The sequence below is a fragment of the Crocuta crocuta genome, unplaced genomic scaffold, assembly GCF_008692635.1.
Source record: "Crocuta crocuta isolate KB4526 unplaced genomic scaffold, BGI_CrCroc_1.0 scaffold66, whole genome shotgun sequence".
Taxonomy (NCBI): Eukaryota; Metazoa; Chordata; class Mammalia; order Carnivora; family Hyaenidae; genus Crocuta; species Crocuta crocuta.
In genome coordinates, this window is record NW_027530973.1 from 660,706 (window position 1) to 683,499 (window position 22,794).

At 34.8% G+C, this 22,794-nt stretch overlaps 1 long non-coding RNA gene across 1 annotated transcript in view; it reads left to right on the forward strand.

Moving 5' to 3' along the window:
• Nucleotides 1–5,170: 5,170 nt before the first annotated feature.
• Nucleotides 5,171–22,794, forward strand: part of LOC144236311 (uncharacterized) — a 189,199-nt gene continuing 171,575 nt past the window's right edge. Inside the window, exon 1 of the long non-coding RNA XR_013336484.1 lies at nt 5,171–5,244. This is a non-coding gene — a long non-coding RNA (uncharacterized LOC144236311). The remainder of the gene's footprint in view (nt 5,245–22,794) is intronic.

Here is a 22,794-nt window from a genome sequence, read left to right on the forward strand (position 1 = left end):
TCTGTTAATATTACATAACACTCAATTTCCTCTGAAATTTTTGGCAAATTGTGTCAGAAAGATGAGCCTGCAGAACTCTATCTACTTGCCTCTACTCAAATTATGGAACTACTATACTCTGCCTAGAATTTGAAGCCAATTTTCAATGATAGATCATAATCACGAGAACCACATTAGAGATCATTTATTTTTCTTATGCCAACAATATCTCTTCTTCTCTGAAATCATAAAATTCAGAGAGGAAAAGGACATTATAGATTCTCTAAGCCTACTGCTAATCAAATATTTAACTTGCCCACATTATGCCTGTTCTTCCCACCAGTGCTGAAAACAGCCACTCGTGAATCCATGCCATATTTTTTCAGTTAATTTCTTGCTGAAACTCCTGCTGAAGCCCCACCCACATTCATCTTTGCAGTCTATCAGCCAGATGGGCCAGACAGGGCAAATCAGACCAAACAATACAATCTGGAAGAACCTTCTGACTGCATGGAGACTGACAAGTTCACAGTGGAAGGTCCAGAAGGACAATGACACATGGAGGCACATACAGTAAAAATAAAATAGTTATCACCTGACAGTGAGACAGAATGCAATACAGCTATCTAAAAGCAGGGCTGGCTACATGAGTTGCAGGCTGCAGCAAAATGAAAACACAGGGCCCCTTGTTCATAAAGAAAAGTACTGTAAAGGACACTAAAAAAATATAAAGCTTTTCCTTTCTTCAGTGGTCTCTCTCTTGATTTATCAGGGTATTTTTATTTGCTATTTAATGTTGTTCTAAGTAAATAATATTTAAAATTATTAGCATGGATTTTTCCATCATTCTTTATAATGTGCAGTGTTTGTTTTACAGACAAATACAAGAGCATTTGACTCATTTGTGAAAATACCGAAATGACACAGTTTGTGTCAGTTCATACCCAGGAATTGTCTGCAGTGGATAGAGGTGACTGTCACCAGCCCCACCAGAGACACTCCAGAGTGCAGGTGCCCAACTCTGCCAGGCCTTCTGAGTGGCTCTTATACTCAGGCCCCCACCGAGGTGTGAAAAGTGATGGTAGAATGTGGGCTCCATCCACCCATCACCCCAACTGAGAAAAAGAAGGGTTATTGCCCAGGTAGAGCAAAGCAGCAACAGCAAGTGGGGTCTGGAGAGTCAGAGAGTAAGAAACCGAGCAACTAAAGATCAGCACTGGGTGGCTGAGAGACAGGACTATGCATGGACTGAGACTGCATACCTCTCCCTCCCCCTTAAACTCTGTTTCCTTGTGACATGGAGATTCACTATCAAAACATAAGGTCAAAGATAAAACTTCAAGACAGTGACAACAGGGCATTAAACCAAGCACTTGGACCTTCTGAGCATGTGGCCCTGTGCAACAGCAATGGTCCCATGCTCTTGAATCTGGCCTTGGATATAGTCAGGTAATGTTTGATGTTTATACCTATATGAGCAAGTCAAGTCAAGGTCTTGGCAAGTGTCAGAGACCCAGGCTGAGAAATCAGCCACTAGAGGGGCCTGGATGGCTCAGTTGGTTAAGTGTCTAACTCTTGATTTTGACTCAGGTTCTGATCTCAAGCCCTGTGTTGGGCTCTGCACTGATGGCCCAGAGCCTGCATGGGATTCTCTCTCTCCCTCTCTTTCTGCTGCTGCTGCTGCTTCTGCTGCTCCTCTTCCTCCTCCTCCTCCTCCTCCTCCTCCTCCTTCTTCTCCTCCTCCTCCTCCTCTCTCTCTTTCTCTTTCTTTTAAAATAAATAAATATTAAATAATGTTTAAAAATTAGACACCAGAAACTATTCATTTATGGAATTATCTACTTCTTCTCTCACTGTCTCTAAATGTGTCAATAATATCTGAGCCAAATCTCCCGTCATATTTATACTTTCATTAGTCTATTATACGTTTAGATACCAGAATAGAATTGCCTGTGCTCAATTAACAAATGTATATAAATATAATCACCTTTCCTGTTTTAAATACTCCTCTCTTCCTATTTAGCTGGTAGCTATTTATCAAAACAGTTTGCTAAGTAATTGATTTTATTATAAAGTTTTCACAAGGAATATTTAACCACTTTAAAACACAGACTGTCTGCAAGCCTATGAATACAAATATAGTACAATGTGTTAGTTAATTAAAATTATTTTTCATTACTTATTCAGAATAGTGGGTTTTAATTGGCCACATTTAATTTCTTTTATATATTTTTAAGCCTACAATTTAGAAAATTCATGAAAATGTGGCAATGACAGTGTACTTTATGATTATTTTTATTTTCTTGTATATAAATTCATAAAATAAAAAATAAATCAAATTTAATTATTTGCCCCTAACAAGGTGAATTATCAAATGTCAAATGAAACTAATAAACACTGGCCTCTGAGATCACAAAACGACATACAAATCTGAATTCCATTTTCATACAAAAAGTTAATTATTTTCTGTTGACACTGATAGCGTATTCCCTCAGCTACTTCAAAGTGTTTTTAAAAATCAGATGCTGTCAGAACTCTGCATTTGACAAACAAAAGAGGAATGAATACAGATTCAAGACAGGAGAATAAACCACAGTGCAGTAACTTATTTTAAACACCAGAGACAAATGACAGAGAGAGCTTTCATCTTGTATAGGCATGGGTGAGGCTTTGAGGAATTTAGCTCCCCCTGCCTAATTGGATGTCAAAGGTCACCGCCACAATCCAACAACCCTAATAAGCAGTCCCTCTTCTGGGCATGTTGACTTTTATCTAGGAATGACCTCAGTGACTTTCCCATAGGCAAGTTACACCTCTTAGTTTGTTGAATATTAGTTTAGATATCTCAAGGACTTAGGCTAAATTGTCTTTTTTCTCTTTATCACTGTAATAGTTTTTTTCTGGTGTGATACTATTCATGTTATCTTTTAATTTCTTAGTGCCACTGGGTACAAGTTGTCTGTGAGTGCATATGTCATGAATACCTCAAACAAAAAGACAGTGCCTTGAAACAAGGGCTTTGAAGAAACTTTAGTTCCAGCCTCATTCTATTTAACAGAGATGAGTTAAGGGCTTAAAAATTTGGGGTGCCATCTGGATTGGAAATGCAAATGACCATTTTCAGCATCATATCAATGAAAGGAAATATAAATATCAAAAGGAGATTGCCTGGTGATGATGGGTCTTAGAGAAATATACAATGAAATGAACATATCATTCCAAGTGAACATTAAACCCTAGTATGAAGTGATTTGATATGGGAAAAAAAAGGCTGGATGTTACAGAGTCCTTTACTCAGTAATTCTGTAATGGAAAGCAGTGGGACATCAATTTGTTTTTACTTTATTTTTAATCTACAAAAAGAATTGATTTCCTCTTTTAAAAAAAATGGCATCCTCTTCTAGAAAATTCTTCAGCAGTTTTACAACCACAACATTTTATTTATTTATTTTCTCTAAAAATATATATCTAAATTTCAAAACCATTAATATCTTAATTTTACTATATTTAGACCATAGTTTTATAAATTATTACAATGAAATATGTATGTCTGTAGATTATATTCTTCTAACCTGAATGGGGCATTCTACACTATCCAGTAATGGATTTTCCATTGTAAACTTGCTGATAAATATTTGGGTTTCAAATGGTTATTCTAACATGCAATTCTCAAACAATTAAGAGTTTGCTAATTATATGCCACTTTGTGTAAGCTCTGAGGAAGATGGCTCATCTAAAATACAATTCATTCCTTAATAAAATCAGGATATAGCACACATATTTGAATTAAAAAAATAAGGTATTTTTACATACTAGTTGATAATCAGATTAAAGATAGTTATAATAGAATTCAAAGAAATAGATTATTGAGGGTTGGAATAGTTGAGGAGGCATTCAAGGATAAGGTTATAATTTGAAATGTTAAGAAAGGACAGAATTTAATAGGCATTCCAAGTGAATTTACTTTATAACCAACTATCAGTAACACAAATGCAAATGGTAATTAAAGAATAAGCACACACAGTTCAGTGAAATTAATGATATTATAAAGCTCAAATTCAGGAAAGGAAATGATTGAAGTAGTTAAGGTGGATAAGACAAAAGGGATTGCAGAAAAGCATGGAGAATTGAAGACTATGTGTCTCATCCAAATGAAATAATGCATACATGATTTCAAGAGTCTTATGGGAATTTGGACCAAAGTTGCTAAACTTATGATATTATAATAGAACTAAAATATGGGTGATTATAGGAAATCCTTTAGAATATAAAAAATGTACAATCCATTGTAACCACTTTACTGGGCAAGATTTTGCATGTAGCCCCTCAATTTGTAATTTCACTTGTGTATGGAAAGTGAAAGAGGTATTTGTACATAAAATCAAGTAACCATCACCCAGTCAAGATGTACACTTTTTCAGTCACTCTAGAGAATTCTCTTGTAGCTTTTCTCAATTAGTGTCACTTCCCTTCTACAAGGACATAACTATTCTGACTTACATCAATAACAGTTGGCTTCATCATGTTAGCAATGTTGCTGTTTGTTTATTTTTGTCCCATACTTTATGGAGTGACTTCACAGTGATATATTTATCCACTATTCTCATCATGAATATCAAGATTTTTTATGAGCAGGAGATGGTATTTAAGCAATTAATATCAACATTTATATAAAAAGTAAACAAGCAATAATTTTCATATAAACGGTGTAAATGTAAGGCAAAAAGGAGAGATTCATGCTACCATGACAGAGGCAAATATTCAAAAGCTCTAATGATTAAAAAGTATGTAATTAATGTGAACCAACGCAGATCAATGAATCAAAGTATAAAGCTTAGGGAAGGATCCTAGAACATAGAAAATTTAATGTACAACTTAGTCTGCCAATCAATAGGAAAAGTAAGATTATTCCATAAATGATTTTGGAAGAAGTGGATAGCCATAAATATATCAATGAAGAAAGTTGGTTACAAAATGCATCCTTTGTAAAAGAATACATTCCAAGTAGCACAAGATGGAAATTGTATATTTAATGTATTTTCTAACAACAATAACAATAAACACCCTATCCCTAGGAAAACATAAATAGGTATTTCAAAGAAAAGGAAATAAACATGGTTTGTATCTATCTATCTATATATCTATCTGATTAACTACTATAATAAGACAAATGCAAACATTTTTCTCTTATCAGATTTGCAGAAATCAAGGAGTTTGATATCACAGTGAACAGATGAGGATATGAAAACCAGATGTTATTATAAGGTAAATTTGGTAATATCTATCAAAATCCAAGACATACATATCTTTCACCCAATACTTTTCCTTCCTAAAATCTTATAGATTTAAAATCTGAAATAATAAAATATAAAATATTTTTCTCTTCCTTACTGTTTGCGATAAATTCTGAAAGACCTAAATACTCATGAATAGGATACTGGTTAAATAATGTATCCATAAAACAAACTATAAAGTTAGAAAATATAATAAGAAAGTTCTGCATGTACAAATCAGAATGTTCTCTAAGATACATAGTTAAATGAACACTAAGGAGAAGGATAATGTCTCTAATAAGTTTCTATTTGTATAAAAAAGGAAAATGGTACACATTTTATTTTATATGCATAAATACCTTGAAGAATACAAGAAATTTCTAATAACATTGTCTAACTCTAGCAAAGGGGTATGAGTTACTTGAGGTGGATGAGAAAAATTTTCCCATGTATTTTTGTATACTTCACATTTTGAATAACATGAATGAGTTACTTTAAAAAGTTAAGGGGGCACCTGGGTGGCTTAGTCAGTTAAGCGTCCGACTGTCGCTTAGGTCATGATCTCGTGGTTCGTGGGTTCGAGCCCGGCGTCAGGCTCTGTGCTGACTGCCAGCTCAGAGCCTGGAGACTGTTTCAGAGTCTGTGACTCCCTCTCTCTCTGACCCTCCCCTGCTCATGCTCTCTCTCTCTCTCTCTCCTAGAAATAAATAAAACATTAAAAAATAAAATAAAAAGTTAAGTGTTTTTTACAAGGAGAATATAATAAAGGTTTGTAAACTATAAAACACTATGCAAATGTAGGAGTTTACTTCATATTATATTTCCTTTAGGCATCACCTAGCTATGAAACTTTTTTTAATGATTAGGCAATAGAAATTTTAAATTACATTTATTATAGAAACTAAATGCTCATTGCAAGAAATGTGGGAAGACATAAGGCTAATAACTTTAATATACAAAGAACTCTCTGCAAATTGCCAAAAACAATTCAAACATATAAAAAGGCAATTTATAAAGGGGGAAGTGCAAGTGAATAATAAACGTATGAACAGAAATTCAACCCTAGTACTAGACAAGATAATAAATATCTCAGCAATGATATAATTCTTTGCACCCTTTAAAATGACAACAATTATAAAGATTAATAACATTGAGTACTAATAATTATATGTCATTAAACAGGTAGTCTCATGAATTACTAGTGGGAGTTTGAACTGCTGTTACTTATTAGCAAACTTAACTAAACTGGGTAAAAGGAAATTTTCTTTCTTTTTTCTTCCTTCTTTCCTTCCTTCCCTCCTCCCTTTCTTTCTTTCCTTCTTTCTTCTTCTTCTTCCCTCCTACCTTTCTTCTTTCTTTTTCTTTTCTTTTCTTTTTTCTTTTCTTTTCTTTTCTCTTTTCTTTTCTTTTCTTTTCTCTTTTCTTTTCTTTTCTTTTCTCTTTTCTTCTTCCTCTCTTCTCTTTCTTTTCTTTATTTCTTCCCTCCTTTCTTGCTTGCTTGTTTGCCAGCTTTCTGTTGAAGAGGTAATATACTCACACAATTGACATAATTAAAAATTCAAAAGACACAGGGGATGGAGAGTGAAAAATCTCTCAGAAAATAGTGTCCCTTGGTGCCCTCCCATTCTTCTTTTTGAAGGTAATGAATAGCATCATTGCCTTTTGAATTTTTCCAGAGGTATATGTATGCATATGTGTGTATACATGTATATACACATACATATGTGCATATATATACATCTATACTATTGATGTATCATACATTCATGTATATAACATTAACTCTCATGCTAATGATAGCACATTGCATACATTGGCTATACTTTTTTTCTTCACGTGGTGACATCAGTTTTTTGAGAGGTGGAGGCTGTCTATTCCAATGTGTGAAAATACCATAATTTATTTGCTATTATCTTTTGTGAAATCTGGACTCTTTACAACTGCTGCTATTTTGAACAAGATTGCACTGAATAAATACACACATAATTTCAAAAAGGAAAAAGGGAGAAAACAAACGTTCACATTAGAAAAGAGATCATGGACATGAACTCAGATAAATACAAAAAAACAAGAATTATGGGATAATTCTTTGCTCAATTTACATTAATAGATTTTAATACTTTAAAGATTGATATACTGGAATATACAGTAACATGCTGAGGCTGACCCAATATAGAAAAGTCTATACAATTACCATAAGATTTTAAAATGATATTTTAACAATTCCCCATTATCACTCACTATTTCAACTTTCAAATCTATTCTCTGCCAAAATTTTTAAAAATGCCTGAAAGATATCATGGGAGAATGCTTACAAGTTAATGAATGGATAATTCTAAATTTACTTAATCTATTCCAAGAAGCAGTGAAGAAAGCAATGCCCCAAAATTATTATTGTGGCATCAGCAGAATAGTAACTGCACAGCCTAACTTAAACAGTATGAATAAATATACTGAAAGCAAAATTGTAATGTCATTCATCTGGTTATTAAACAATATTATAGGGCATTGCATGTAAATACTGTGCATATAGTTTGGTATATTAAAATATGCCCAGCAATTCATGAAAATAAGTACCTACATTAAAAGAAGTTAGAGGAAAAAAAGGGGTGGTGGTTTTATTCACAATGTTGCGTTTATTTAAAAATGATTTGAAATATACTAATAGTTCAATGTCTAAATACAAAGCCACCATAAAATGTGCATAGATGTCCACTGTGAACATATTACAAGAATAGCCCTAGCAGCATCACTGTTTAAAAAAAAACAAACTCAAAATAACCTATATGTCTAGGAAAATGGGTACACATTTTATTATATTTAATATGGAATAATTATATAGCAATTAAATAATTGTATATCATTAAATGACGGAATGCATTATTCTATACAACATAGGTGATTCTACGTTGTAGATTCAATTCTACAATTTCTGGGGGGTTTTGTTTGTTTGTTTTTGAGGTGGTTGACATCTTTATTGCTTTGGAGGTGGAGAGCAGGTGCTCATGAGCTCTTGGTGGGGCAGGATGCATCCCCTCAGCATCACAGGCTGCTGGCTGGGTGGGATGATGCTGGCTCTATGCACTGCAGTCATGTGCAGATCTGGGCTGCACTTGTTCTTGTGGATCATGTCCCGGATACTGCTGAGGGTGGCCGTGGCATTATTGTAATGGCGGTCTGCCTATAGGAGGTGACAGGGTTTCCCTGGCTATATCTCTGCTTCTTGACTACCACTACAGCTTTCAGCCAGAGTCTTGAGGTGAATCAACCTATTATGGGTGAAGGAGTTGCGAGCATTTGGGTTATTGGGCTCCACGCTGTATATCTGCTTGTTCCTCTTGGTCAGATCCTGGAGCAGTTGTGTAGGACCATCCATTGCGGTTGGGCCACCCGGCTGCAGCTCCTCTCACTCAGGTAGCTGGAAGCAGAAAGGGCCCCAAACATATTTCTGAATAAAAAGTCCATGATAAAGTAATATGAAATGTAGGATTCCTTTTATATAAAATTTACAACCGGTAAAAATATCTCTGGTGTTAATAGTCAGTTGTTAACCTCAGCATGGAGGACAGAAGGAGACAGAGAAGGTAATGTAGTATTGCTCTATCTGGGTCCTGCTTACACATAAGTGAACATAGTTTGTCAAAATTAAGTAAGCTGTACTCATGTTTTATGTTCTTTTCTGTATGCAACTTATGTGTCAATATGAAATATACCTTCACTAGACTGACCTGAAGCAAATATGCAAATTAGATGTTAAATATGAATGGTAGAATCACAGGTGTGTATATTATTTTTGTAATAGTGCCTAATTTAATATTAAATAAATTACTTTTATTTTCACCTATGAACCTTTGACTACTACCAGCATTTCCCTCTCACACTCATCATGTAGCAGCAGAATAAAATATGTGGAACAACTAGTTTTAGACATTAGGTGATAGGTACTGAATTTCTCTGATGCTTGGAATAAGGACAACATTTAAAGAAAGCCTTGAAATTGTTCCAGATTTCTGCATAGAATGAGTTTCCAGATCACAGTGCAGGGAGTGAGATTCCCCAAAGTCCCCCAATGACTTATGGGGATTGGTATTTGGGAAGGGAGAAGTGGCTAGAATTCATGATATTGAATGCAGATGAAGACAGAAAGGTGGAAGGTTGAGGGAGAGAGAGAGAGAGAGACTCACAGATTTTCAAAGAACTCTCTTAAGTTTTTGGCTGAGTATTGAACACCACACACAAAAAAGGAACAAGCTCAAAGTGTGTTAAAGAACCAGTGGAAATCAATAGCTGGACAATTCCCAGGATTCACACAAGGGGAGAAATAGTTCATGTTTCGATCAACCACAGTGGATAGACTTCAAAATAAGTATATATCAATATATAACTGTATGAAATATACATTAAATATCCAATATATCAGTGTATAGTGTATGTAATGTTCACAAGAGTTTCACTTTACCAGTGAGCCTACAGTGGGATTAGAATGAAGACTATTCTGGACCCACTATAATAAAGCTTAAATACAAGTCTTAGAGGAATCAAACTGATCTTCGTGTAATTTGTGTGTTAAAACAAACTCATCACTTTAAAAAAATTTTTTAATGTTTTTATGTGTTATTGAGAGACAGAGACAGAGCATGAGCATGGGAGGAACAGAGAGAGGGGGATACAGAATCTGAAAGAGGCTTCAGGCTCTGAGCTGTCGGCACAGAGCCCAATGTGGGGCTAAGACTCACAAATTGCGAGGTCATGACCTGAGCTGAAGTCGACACTTAACCAAATGAGCCACCCAAGGCACCCCTAAACTCATCTCTTTAAAGGCATACAACAATATACACTTAATGTAAATATGTAATCTCCAACATTCAACTAATAGTTTCTAGCCATACAAAGAAGCAGTGGAATGTGATGTATAATGAAGAGAAATATAAATTAATAGAAACAGACCAGAAATGATAAAAATGATGGAACTAGAGGGTTATAACTTCAAAATTGTTATTGTAAACCTTAGAATATACTCAACGATGTAATGGAAAACATGAAATCTGATAGGGAAAAATGTTGGAGCTATAGAACTGGAAATTCTAGTGTTAAAAAGTCTACCTCTTAAGTGAATAATACTCTGAAGAGAATTAGCGGAAAATTGAAAGCTATATAAAGCAATCAATATAATTGAAAATAGTAACACAATTATTTAAAACCACAGACAAAAATACTGAAAATATTTTTAACATTTTAAATTATTTTAAAATAATTAACAGAACAATGAGCTATACAACATATTTCACTATAACATAGGAGTGAAAAAAGAAACTTTAAAACTAATAAGACCAAGAAGACACCTTATGTGTAGAAGAAGAAATATAATAACAGTGGATTTGTTTACAGGAACTAGAGGGGCAAGAAGTCAATGAAATGTCATTTTTAAGTGTTGCACAAAGGGAAAAAAAGTTTATTTAGATTTCTATACCCAGCAGAAATACTCTTCAAATTTAAGGAAAAAATGAAGATATTTAAAAAACTAGCAAGCTGAGAGAATTCAATGTTTTCTCACATGCAGTGTAAAAAATAGTAATGCAGGCTTTTATTTTTTTGGCAAAAGCATATCAAATAGAAATATTTATCTTCTTCTCTTATAATATGTACTATCTGAGGTATTAGAACATAATAATAACTAAAGCAAGTTTGCTAAATACATTTATTTATCTTTATATATGAATTATAAAATTGTATTAAATATTTTTTCATTGTTTATTTATATTTGAGAGAGATAGAGAGAGAGAGAGTGGGGGAGGGGCAGAGAAAGACAGAGATAGAATCTGAAGCAGGCCCCAGGCCCTAAGCTGTCAGCATGGAGTCCGATGTTGGGCTAAAACTCACAAGCTGTGAGATCATGACCTGAGCCTAAGTTGGATGCTAAACTGACTGAGCTTCCCAGGTTCCCCAAAACTGTATTAAATCTTAAAAGGATCTGAAAGGTAACATTTATATAATAGTTGAATTAGTGCTTTTTATAGATAAATAATGGGATGGATAAAATTAAAAAATGAATTGGTGAATTGGAATATTAGATTGAAGAATTTGTTTTTTCAAAAAGTAGGAGATAATAAAGGATAAAACATAAGAGAAATCTTAACAGAGAATAAAAGCTAAAAATGTTTGTCAATATCAGTACCAAATAAATAATGCCAAAATGGAATGAAAATGAGGAGGAAAACACAAAATGCAAGTAAATAGACATAAATTGAAAAGGAAGAAAGACCTCATATTGAAACTTTTCATTCAAAGTCTAACAGAGCAAATAAAATGATGCCAGTACAAAGACATTTTACAGTGCTATTTAAAAATAACAGAAGTGAAAACGCTAAAAAGAGAAAAGACCAAGCTCCCTAAAAATATATGACAATCGTATTGATATCAGATGTCTGGACCACAATACTAGCTACAATATCAAGTTTAAAAAATGTTATTAATGACAAAGGACACTGAACAATATCTAGTCAGATTTTCATTAAAATGTGGGATATATTGAAAACAGTACACAATACATGGTCTTTAAGGCATGCCGCAAAAAGAAAGATTAAAAAGCCCTTTTCTGTGCAGATCAGTGGCTGCCTAGGGCTAGGGGACTGGGATGAGCATGGACCTGCGAAGTGATGCAGTGGAAGGGCATTTTTTGGGTGATGTAAATATTCTGGTGGTGGATACTTGGATATATATCTCATCCAAATCATACTTCTAGAGATGACACTCTAGGTTCTTCCCACATAAATAATAAGAAAAAGACAGTGATGAAATTGGAAGCTGTAGATTGGAAGAGAATTAATCTTATCCTTAATGTTAATGATCAAGAGTAATCTATATCTTCACTTGAGGGAAGAAAATACAAAGAGATAAGGTCATGGTCACTATCAAAGTCAGGATAGTGAGTAATGTTGGAAGGAAAGTTGAACCTGTGGTTGAGATAGGGCACATTGAAACACTCCTGAAGTGGCTGGTGAAGTTCAAGTTCTTGACCACAGTACTTATTACAAAGGAAATAAGAAGGTGAGAGAGTGAGAGCACAGAGCCCGATGTGGGGCTGGATCTCAGGATCCTGAGATCATGTCCTGATCCCTAATAAAGAGTTGGACGCTTAATGGACTGAGCCACCCAGGTGCCCCGGTAATATTTTTATAACAAAATTAAAATTACTGATTAAAATATCTAAACTGGCACAAGAATGTGCATAAATAATACCACATAGATAATTTTACAAGCTTTCTTAGAAATACTTTTTAGATATAACTATTGTAATATTTTATAAGGTAGACTAAATGGTTTTGAAAAAAGCATGATCAACCCTCCTCATTATATAAGGGTGGTGAAATTTTCCCTTCCAAGCTAGGATAGACAGGTGGGTTATGTGTCTCCTACCTCAGTAAAAATGATTTCCTATATAAGTTAACACATGCAGATTAGCTGGGAAGCATGGACCTGCTCGAAACAACACTTTTATTTTAAAAAGATAAAATCCAGGGGCGCCTGGGTGGCTTAGTCGGTTAAGTGTCCGACTTTCGCTTAGGTCATGATCTCGCGGTTCATGGGTTCGAGCCCCGCGTCGGGCTCTGTGCTGACTGCCAGCTCGGAGCCTGGAGCCTGTTTCAGCCTGTGACTCCCTCTCTCTCTGACCCTCCCCTGCTCACGCTGTCTCTCTCTCTCCTAGAAATAAATAAAAATATTTAAAAAAAAAAAAAGATAAAATCCAGAAATAATCTACTACAGACTAACACTTAGAGGGGTAAATCCTAAATTCCTCAGAAAAAGAGAGAAGAAAAAGGGAAAAAAAGTAACAGTTACTAAGGGTCTAACACATGCCAGGAATTTTATACCCATTACGGCATTCTCCTATTCTTCATGGTCAATGCTAATATTACTAACCCATTTTACAGTGAGGAAACGGAGGCTCAGAGAAGTTAAATATCCTACTTATTACCATATAGACAATAAGTTTAATAGATGAAGTTTAAACCTATATATGAATACTGTATCTTGTTATTTCCTAACCCAAATGACATTGTTATTAGATTTTAAACTTGAAAGTGTTATTCATTCGTGGCTTAAATTATTAATTTACCAAGAATCTATAAAGAATCCACTATCAGAGCTCAGAATGGAAGTTTCTACTTTAAAGCAAACATTCCATTCACTGAAAGCGGTATTTTTTTTCAAAGACACAAACATTGCTACTTTAAGAGCTTTTATATGTGTCTAAAGGAATAAAGCATTCCATTTCTAAGCAACCCATTAGTATTTGCGATTAATTAGCGTGAAGAATAATGAGGTGACTGAGACCAGAGTGCCCTTGCCTTAATTGATTGCCTGAGTTCCTGGATTAATAAAATCCAATTATTTTCTTATGTAATAGGCACAAAGTTTATTTGTGTTTCCTTTTTAATAAGTTCGCTAATGGTATAAGAAAGTAAACAAAACAAACTAATCGTAAATGAATACCAAGTTCAATTAAATCTCCAGGCCTGACCAAACATCCCTGTATACAGATTAATTCAAAATCATTATTTATCTGTGAAACACACACCAAGCTCCTTCTATCCTGACTTGTGTGTTGAAGTGGGAACAAGCATTATAGCTTTTTAAATAGAAGTGAGATATCATAGCTCTCTGGAATTACAGGAAGGCCAATCAGAGGGAAATCTCTAGTGTTTCAGAGACTGCACTTTAACTGAGAGACTAGAATAGAGTCGTTTCCATGACACTGATTTTAAGATGTCTCTCAAGTGACTCTAATGGTGCCTTCTGGAATCCTTTGCCAAATCAATCCCTGTTCCTGCTGTGGCTCACTTGCCCTCATTGTCAGATTTGCATACCCCCAGCCCTGCTGGCTTCGGCTTATGTCCTCTTGTTTGCACACTCTAGACTCAAGTTTGAGTATTTCCAGACCACTTAGGACTGGCCACCAAACATATGCCTGGAATCATCTGAGTTGGGACGAGTCTTGGACAACTCCATGCTCAGTGAGCTTCATTCCTCAGCTCATTGTTACCTTTTCTCAGCTCCTCTTTTTTGCCTTCTGGAGCTCTACCTTACTGAATCTTTATTTCCACCATTTTAACAGAAATCCTTCCTTAACCCCAAGCTCTTGGGTTGAGGCTTAAAATTTTTTTGAGCACCTCACAAGATATCTAAGAACTGTGGAGGCCTGGGTGGCTCAGTTGGTTAAGCGTTCAACTCCGTCTCAGGTCAGGATCTCATGATTCCTGAGTTTGAGTCCCACGTTGGGCTCTGTGCTGACAGCTCAGAGCCTGGAGCCTGCTTCAGACTCTGTGTGTGTCTCTCTCTCCTTCTGCCCCTCTCCTGCTCATGTTCTCTCTCTCCCTCTTTCTCTCTCTCTCTCTCTCTCCTTTTCCCTCCCTCCCTCCCTCTCTCTCTCTCAAAAATAAACATTAAAAAAAATTTAAAAAAGAACTCTAAGATAGAATAATAGTATAGGCACTCTGAGTCTAGTAGAATCTTAAAAATGTTGATGAACCATATGGTTTTTTTTAATTTAATGGATTGATATAGTAACTGTATTTGAGAACCATGCTGTATGTAACTGTAGTTTTAAACATCGTTCATGCTGAGGACACATCTGTGCTTATCTCTAGCTCTCACCTCCCCCCAAATGTTTAGGCTTGTGTGCTTGATTCTGTGCATGATGTCTCCACTTCGATAACATCCATAGCCAAGCTTCTCATTATCACAAAAGTCCTAAATACTTCCATATCCTTTCCATCTCTGGTAATGGTCACTTCTACATCATAGGTGCTTAGACCAAAAACTTTGAAGGCAGTTCTTATCTTCCCCTCTATCCATCATCTAATCTTTCAGTCAATACTGTCAATTCTCCCTTAAAATAAATCCAGATTTAGGCAATCTCTTGCCATCTCTGCCACTATGGCCCTGGCCCAAAGCTCCAAGCCACCATCATACCTCATCCAAATTATTGCAGTACTCTCTCTTCTTCCTCCTTCTCTGCCTACACTCTATTCTCAATAAAACAGGCAGAATAAGATTGTTAAAACTTACATCTGGTCATGTCACAAAAATCTGCAATTGCCTTTGCTTTCACTCAGAGTGAAAGGCACAGTCTTTACAGTGGTTTCTGAAGCAAACATATGCTCTTTTCCCTATCACTCTGCTTTCATTGCCTTGCTTGCATAACTTTACTGGCTTCAGTTTTGGAGACTGTATTTACTGCTTTCTTATTTTGTTTTGTTTTGCTTTTTATTTATTTATGTTGAGAGAGAGAGATACACACACAGCAAGGTTGGAGCAGAGAGAGAGAGGGAGAGACATAATCCCAAGCAGCCTCTGTGCTATCAGTACAGAGCCCATTGTGGAGCTTGGACCCAGAAACCATGATCGTGGCCTGAGCCAAAATCAAGAGTTGGACGCTTAACCAGCTCAGCCATCCAGACACCCCTTACTGCTTTCTTGATTAGCTGAAACATTCACTGAAATCCTAATATGTCTGTATAGATAGTATCCTCCTCACTCCCTTTACATTTTTAGTTAAATGTCCCCTCCCCACTGTGTCTTTCTATCACCCTCCTTAAAATATTACAGGCAGGGGTGCCTGGGTGGCTCAGTTGCCTAAGAGTCCAACTCAGCTCAGCTCATGACCTTATGGTTTGTGAGTTCAAGCCCCATATCTGGCTCTCTGCTGTCAGCATGGAGCCCACTTTGTATATTCTGTCTGTGTCTCCCTCTCTTCCCTTCCCTGCTCATGCTCTCTCTCAAAAATAAACAATAAGACATTTAAAAATAATAATATAATATTATAATAAATTATGGAAAGAGCCCAAATGTCCATCAACTGACAAATGGATAAGGAGGATGTGTACACACACACACACACACACACACATACACACACAACATGAAATACTATTCCCTGATCAAAAATAATGGAATCTTGCCATTTGCAACAATGTGGGTGGAACCTGAGTATATTATGCTAAGTGAAATAAGACAGCCATAGAATGATAAACATCATATGATCTCATATGTGCAATTTAAGAAACAAAACAGATGAACATAGAAGAAGGGAAGGAAAAATAAGATAAAAACAGGGAGGGAGACCAACCATAACGGACTCTTAGATTCAGAGAACAAACTGAGGGTTCCTAGTAGGGTGTTAGGTGAGAGGATGGGCTAAATGGGTGATGGGCATTAAGGAGGGTACTTACTTGTTGGGATGAGCACTGGGTGTTACATGAATCACTAAATTCTACTACTGAAACCATTATTACACTATATGTTAACTAACTTGGACTTACATGAAATTTAAAAAACTAATGAAATAATAAAATAACATAAAATAAAATATTATCTCCTAATGCTCCTCATTCTCCTTCCCTGCTTATATTGTTTATGACAATATTGTCTGATGTAAGGAGTACATTATGTATTTTATTATCTGTTTTTTTCCCCTAAAATATTAGTTCTGAGGGACCAGGGATCTTGTTTCTCGCTATATCCTCTGCACCTACATAGATCCTATAACATATAAATTGCTCAAAAATTATGTGTTGAATGAATGACTGGATATGACTATAGTGGACAGAATTACTGTTTCAATTCTCCATATCCTGCCAGTAACAGGACTGGACATCCATACTTTACCCCATATATCTTAGTATGGTGTTCTCCCATTTTGGGGATGAGGTGAGGAGGGTTGCCATTCCTTAACTAAGAACTCAATCATGTAATTTGCTGTGGTCAATGGGCTTTTAGGAAATGCAGTGGAAGTACCGCACGTGTACAGTCATGCAGGCATCTTGCCTGGTACCTCTTCCATCACCCAAGAACATACCTCAAGCAAGGCAGGCAGACCCAACTGAGATCAGTAACACCATTCAGCTGTGCTGTACTTTATTATAGTAAATTATAGAATAGTACTTTATTTTTATAGTATTTTTAGTATTATTTAGTCATTATTTTACTTTTTTATATTACAGTAATGTACTTTACCATAGATTTCAGAATATAATCATTCTCTTCTCCCATAAGCTATTCATTTATTACTTGGTTCTGTTTTAAATCTTTTTTTAAAATAGTTTTTTCCTGTTTTACATGAACTTATTTCATTTTTTTAATAAATAGAAGTTATGTGAACTAACAATAATAGCAATTATTATAATACTGTACTTAGTAAAATTTATGCGTTGTTACTACAACATAAGGCTTATTAATCTTTAATTAATCTCATGGGGTCCACATCCTAGCCCATATAATATTAAGAGGGTAAGTGCTATCATCTATTTTCTGTGTCTTCATAGTTTAGATCTGAGCTGAGTAGTAAAAGATATAGGACCTCTGAAATGAAACTAAATATTTTACTGACTCTTAAATCATTAATTTTTGAACTGATTTCTATATCATGGTAGCTAAATTAGTTCCTATGACAATTTATGTAATAAAACATAAAGTCACTTGCTGAAATAATAAATTCTGAAATAAATAATAAATTACAATATGAAGATTTCTAAATCACTTTTAATCTCCATTCTTTTATCTTAAAAGAGTTGTAAAATTTCCCCAAAACACAAGTTTAAAATAACAGGTGGCCAAATGTTTCTAAAATGTTTATGTTAACATTTAATTTCCACAATTAATTTATAGCAAAAATTACTTTTCATATACAAATCTCTGTCTCTCACTTTCTCAGTCTGTCTCTGTCCCTCTCACACATGGAATGCACACAAATCCACTGAGTAGAATATTAATTTTTGAAATTTTCTTTTTTTTTCTGTTCAATTACTCCAAAATATCCTGAATCAATCTTAAAAGTATACACAGATTCATTCTTAACTATAAGTAGACCCATCATTTCATTCATTATATCAGCAGGCTGGCTCTGTGTAAGCATAGTATAAAATTAATTCAGAAATTAAAAGTAAAATTAAACCCAAGGATTGAGTTGAAAAAAAAAATAGTGCAGTGAGTAACACATTTTATTATGTTGACTTTTTTTCAGTTTAATAATAGAACTTATATATTCATTAAGCTTTATAAATGTACTGTTTTGAACTTACCATTTTTAAATTCAATTGAAGTGTTGTAAAAGGAAAGTCCAGTGTAAAATTCACTTTGTTTCTAAAACTTGAAAAACTTTGGACAGGTCCTTTCAGCTTATGCTGATCTGTTTTCAGCACAGAGATTAAATGTACTTGAAAATTTATATTTCTTATCTGTATGAGGACTAAGACCACATTTGTGAACTCTGGTGAGAGTGGAAAAGAGAGAGGGAATAAGATCAGAACTGAGGAATCAAACTGGAAATAGAATTAATCACTGAAGTATGGTAACCAGATATAAAATACATATATCTAGATAAATCAAATGAACTTGGCCTTGGTTCAAATTCACAGAATATAAATGATGTTAGAGGATTCAAAATACCAGTGATATCCCAACTTTAAAGGGATTCCAAGCAATTTCTCTTTGGAGCAGATTCTCAACCAACGGTTGAGGTTAAAGGGTATATGATCTAAAATGCATTCCACAGAATTTCACTGTTCTACCCCCATTTCTTGGGCTTAGGGAAGAAATGCAGTCCCTGTGGGAGACTGGACTCAAAAAGTGAAAATAAGACCCTATGAGATACAGAAGTACTAATAAATGGCAAAGAACAACATGATCTGGGAAGGACAGGTTGTGATACAGTTGACATGAGTGGGCTGGGCTCATGTTCTTCATCAGTGTTTCTCTTTAATTTGTTTTGTCAGTGAATATTTAATGAGCATCTCTACTGTACTCAAATCTAGGATGCAAGGTTGAACATGTCCACCCTAAGAGTGGTATCTATTGGAGACAGATAGTCAAAGAATTAGGTAATTCTAATAGAATGTGACATATACTGGTTCTCAATAACAGCAGTACATTTGTATTAGATCCCTTTTACTGTCAGATGGAAACCCCTAAAGGGCTCTTCATATCCATGATCAGAATTTGCTCAGGAACTGGTTAGAATAGAGCTAATCTTGTAATGGTTTTATTTACTAGTTTGGGTAAGTTGCTAACTGATTTAATCTTGGATTATCCCATTTATAAAGTGGGTAACAGCATTAAGTATGTCACTGAACTTAGTGATACTAAGTAACACTGCATTGAGAGAGATTAGTAGAGTGCCTGGCATATCTTAATTGTGCAATAATTATTGGGATTACTATTTCCAATACTCTTATATTAGCTGTAACTGAACAAAACTAAGGAGAGAGGGATTATTGTATAATATAAAAGGCTATATATGAACTGTATACAAACTATGGAAGGTAAGAGTTAAAACGTCAGAAAGGGTTTACCATAATTCATGTGAATCTCTTTCATGCTGAAATGCAAAACTAATATTCTTCATAACCTGATCATAAAAACACCAGTAAGCATTTTACCAGGGATTCTCATCCTTTCTAGCCTTATTTAACTCTAGATTGCATGAACTATGCAAGTTACCTCAATCTCTTTTTCTTCATGAATAAATTCATTCCCTATTTAACTTTGCTTCACATGATACAGCATATTACATTTTGGAAATATGAGGTTCCAGAAGTGTCACACAAATATAGAGCTCTAATGCTTTCTGATCACTCAAAACCCATGGTTAAAAAAACAATAATCCTAAATAGAGATGGACTGATAGTATGCTAGGAGATATTGCTGCTGCTCAGTTTAATAAAATATGATTGACATGCTTAGATTTATCATGGGAAGGATCACATTTTTATAACAATCCAAAATGACATGGAGCAAAATTTGCTGCCAGTGAGTGGAATGAGAAACACAATGCTCTGTTCTGTAGCAGAGCATTAGCAACCCAACGTTGGAACAGACAATGCTTGTTTGTTCAGGGACCTCACACTTTCCTTCATGAGTGTGGCTCCCAGAACCTGTCTCTATTATCTAAGCACCTTCAAGCACTGCTTTGCAATCTGCTCTCTCCCTCCCACTCAGACTACTACAACATTTGCTGGGAGGCCAGTTGTTCTAATTCCTAAAAGCTTGCAACTCAACCAGTTGATTTTCAGAAAGATGACAGAGGGTTGAAATTCCCAGACAGTGAAGCGTTTTGATAGGAGTCAGTATGGAATGGAAAGGCAAGGTCTTCTTTTCCCCTTTTAGCATTTATGTTAAGCACCATGTTCTTTGCCTAAATGAAATGAGAATTTAAAAGGAAAACACACACACACACACACACACACACTCACACACGTCCATAGAAGCATTATTCATAATAGTCCAAAAGTGGGGAAAAAACACAAAATTTCCACCAATAGATGTATGAATAAATAAAATGTAGTATATGCATACAATGGGATGTTATTTAGCAATAAAAATACATGAAGTATTGGTACATGCTACAACATGGATGAACCTTGAAAACTTGCTAAGTGAAATAACTCAGTAATGAAAGACCACATATTATATGATTATATTTATATGAAATTCCCAAAATAAGCTGATCTATGGGGACAAGAAGAGACTAACAGTTGCCAAAGACTGGAAGTGGGAATGGAATAAAAGACTGAGTGACCGCTAATGGGTATGGGTATTTGAGAGTGAGGAAGAGTAACAAAAAATATTCTTAAATTGATTACGGTGATGGTGTTATAATTCTATGATTATTCTAGAAAGCATTGGATTTAAATAAGCATATGATAAATGAATTATAACTCAAGAAAGTTGTTATTTAAAAAAGACATTCATAATGAGAGCAAGCCCTATCTATTTTTTGCGAGGGTAAACAAGGGCTTATAAAATGTAGTACCACATCTAATAGACATATAGCAAATTATATAGTACTTTCTACTTCTTCCCTAACTTCCCAGGTATTTCCATAGAGAAGTAGTTATGGTTTTTTAAAGCCCTGTAAACTCAGATTCCAGACTTATGTTGAATTGTGTATGGTTATACAACTAACACATAATGGAAATTAATCTTCACTTACTTTTTCTGACCAAACGTTATCTGCTCTTTCCACTACACCCCCGTAAATGAGCTCCAACACAACCTATATTTTCATCTCTTATGATCTTCTTAAAGACCTAAAGGCTTTTGCTATATATTATTATATTGATAATAGCAATAGAAATAGAATTTCAGATTTCCTATATGAAATATATCATTTCTGAAAGCATGTACATCATCTTTTAGATTTTCTCCTATTTTCCTTTAATTACATTTTACTTTAATAAATCAATTGTAACTATTATAACGTTACTGTTTTATCTTCATGCTACTCTTAAAAATCAGTTTGTATATGAAAGAGGCATTTAAGATTATTTGGCATTCTTAAATTAAAACAATTTTTTTTTTTACAGGTAGGATATTCCTTTTTTAAAGTATGCTAAATTTGGTAAGGCTTGGTAGGAGATAGAAAGTTTTATTTATTTATTTATTTTTAATTTTTTAAATGTTTTTTTATTTATTTCTGAGAGAGCATGAGCAGGGGAGGGTCAGAGAAAGAGGGAGACACAGAATCTGAAGCAGACTCCGGGCTCTGAGCTGTCAGCACAGAGCCCAACACAGGGCTTGAACCCACGAACCGTGAGATCATGACCTGAGCCGAAGTCAGGCACTTAACCAACTGAGCCACCCACGTGCCCCAAGGAGAGATAGAAAGTTTTATGAGATTTCATTAGTTTGAATGAATTATCTAGTTTCTTCTTTGCTTTAAATTCTTCAGTTCATGCTCCTCAGAAATTCCATGTTAAACATTTTTACATTCTAAACTATATCTGAAGATATCAATACTATCTGGAACCAATGAGAATGAAATTGTATTATTGGAGTTTTTATGTCTATTATTTAAAGAATATTATTTTTGAGGCTAGTATCCAGGCTTTGACAAGAGGAAATCATAAAATTTAAATCATAGTGTTCGTAAATTAAAATACACTAGTTGCTCAGGGAAAGCACTCTTATTCCTAATCATATGCCAGGAAGAAATCTCAATTGTGGATTCTCAGAGAGAGAAAATTGCATAAAACACTGAATATCCTTTTAAGTAGAATCTTCAATAAAGTCTAATTTTTATCTTATTTCTCAAGATAGGTCTTGAGAATCATGTAAAAGTCACAACTTGTTCAAGTTGATTCTTTAGGTGACAGGAGGATATAGTGCTAGGCATTATTTCATTTATGACTTGATTTAAGGATAGATTCTCAATGTGTGCCCTTCAGTATAGCAGCCACTAGCCTTATGTGGCTATTTAAATTAAAATGAATTAAAATTGAAAACTCTATGTTTCAGCCTGAATAGCCACATTTCAATTGCTAATGGTGATTGTGTTGAACACAATTATAAAACACTTTTGTCATTACAGGGAGTTTTATTGGATAGCATGCCTTGATTGTGTAGTCTAGTCGTCCCCCGCCCCCCCCCCGCCCCGATTCAGTGTTGTTTTGAAAATGCAATGAAATCTTATCCAGAAGAATAGCCTGAGATTCTGCCTCCTTCAAGCAACCATTCGTAATATAGTTTGCTAAGTTGAGTTTGGGAA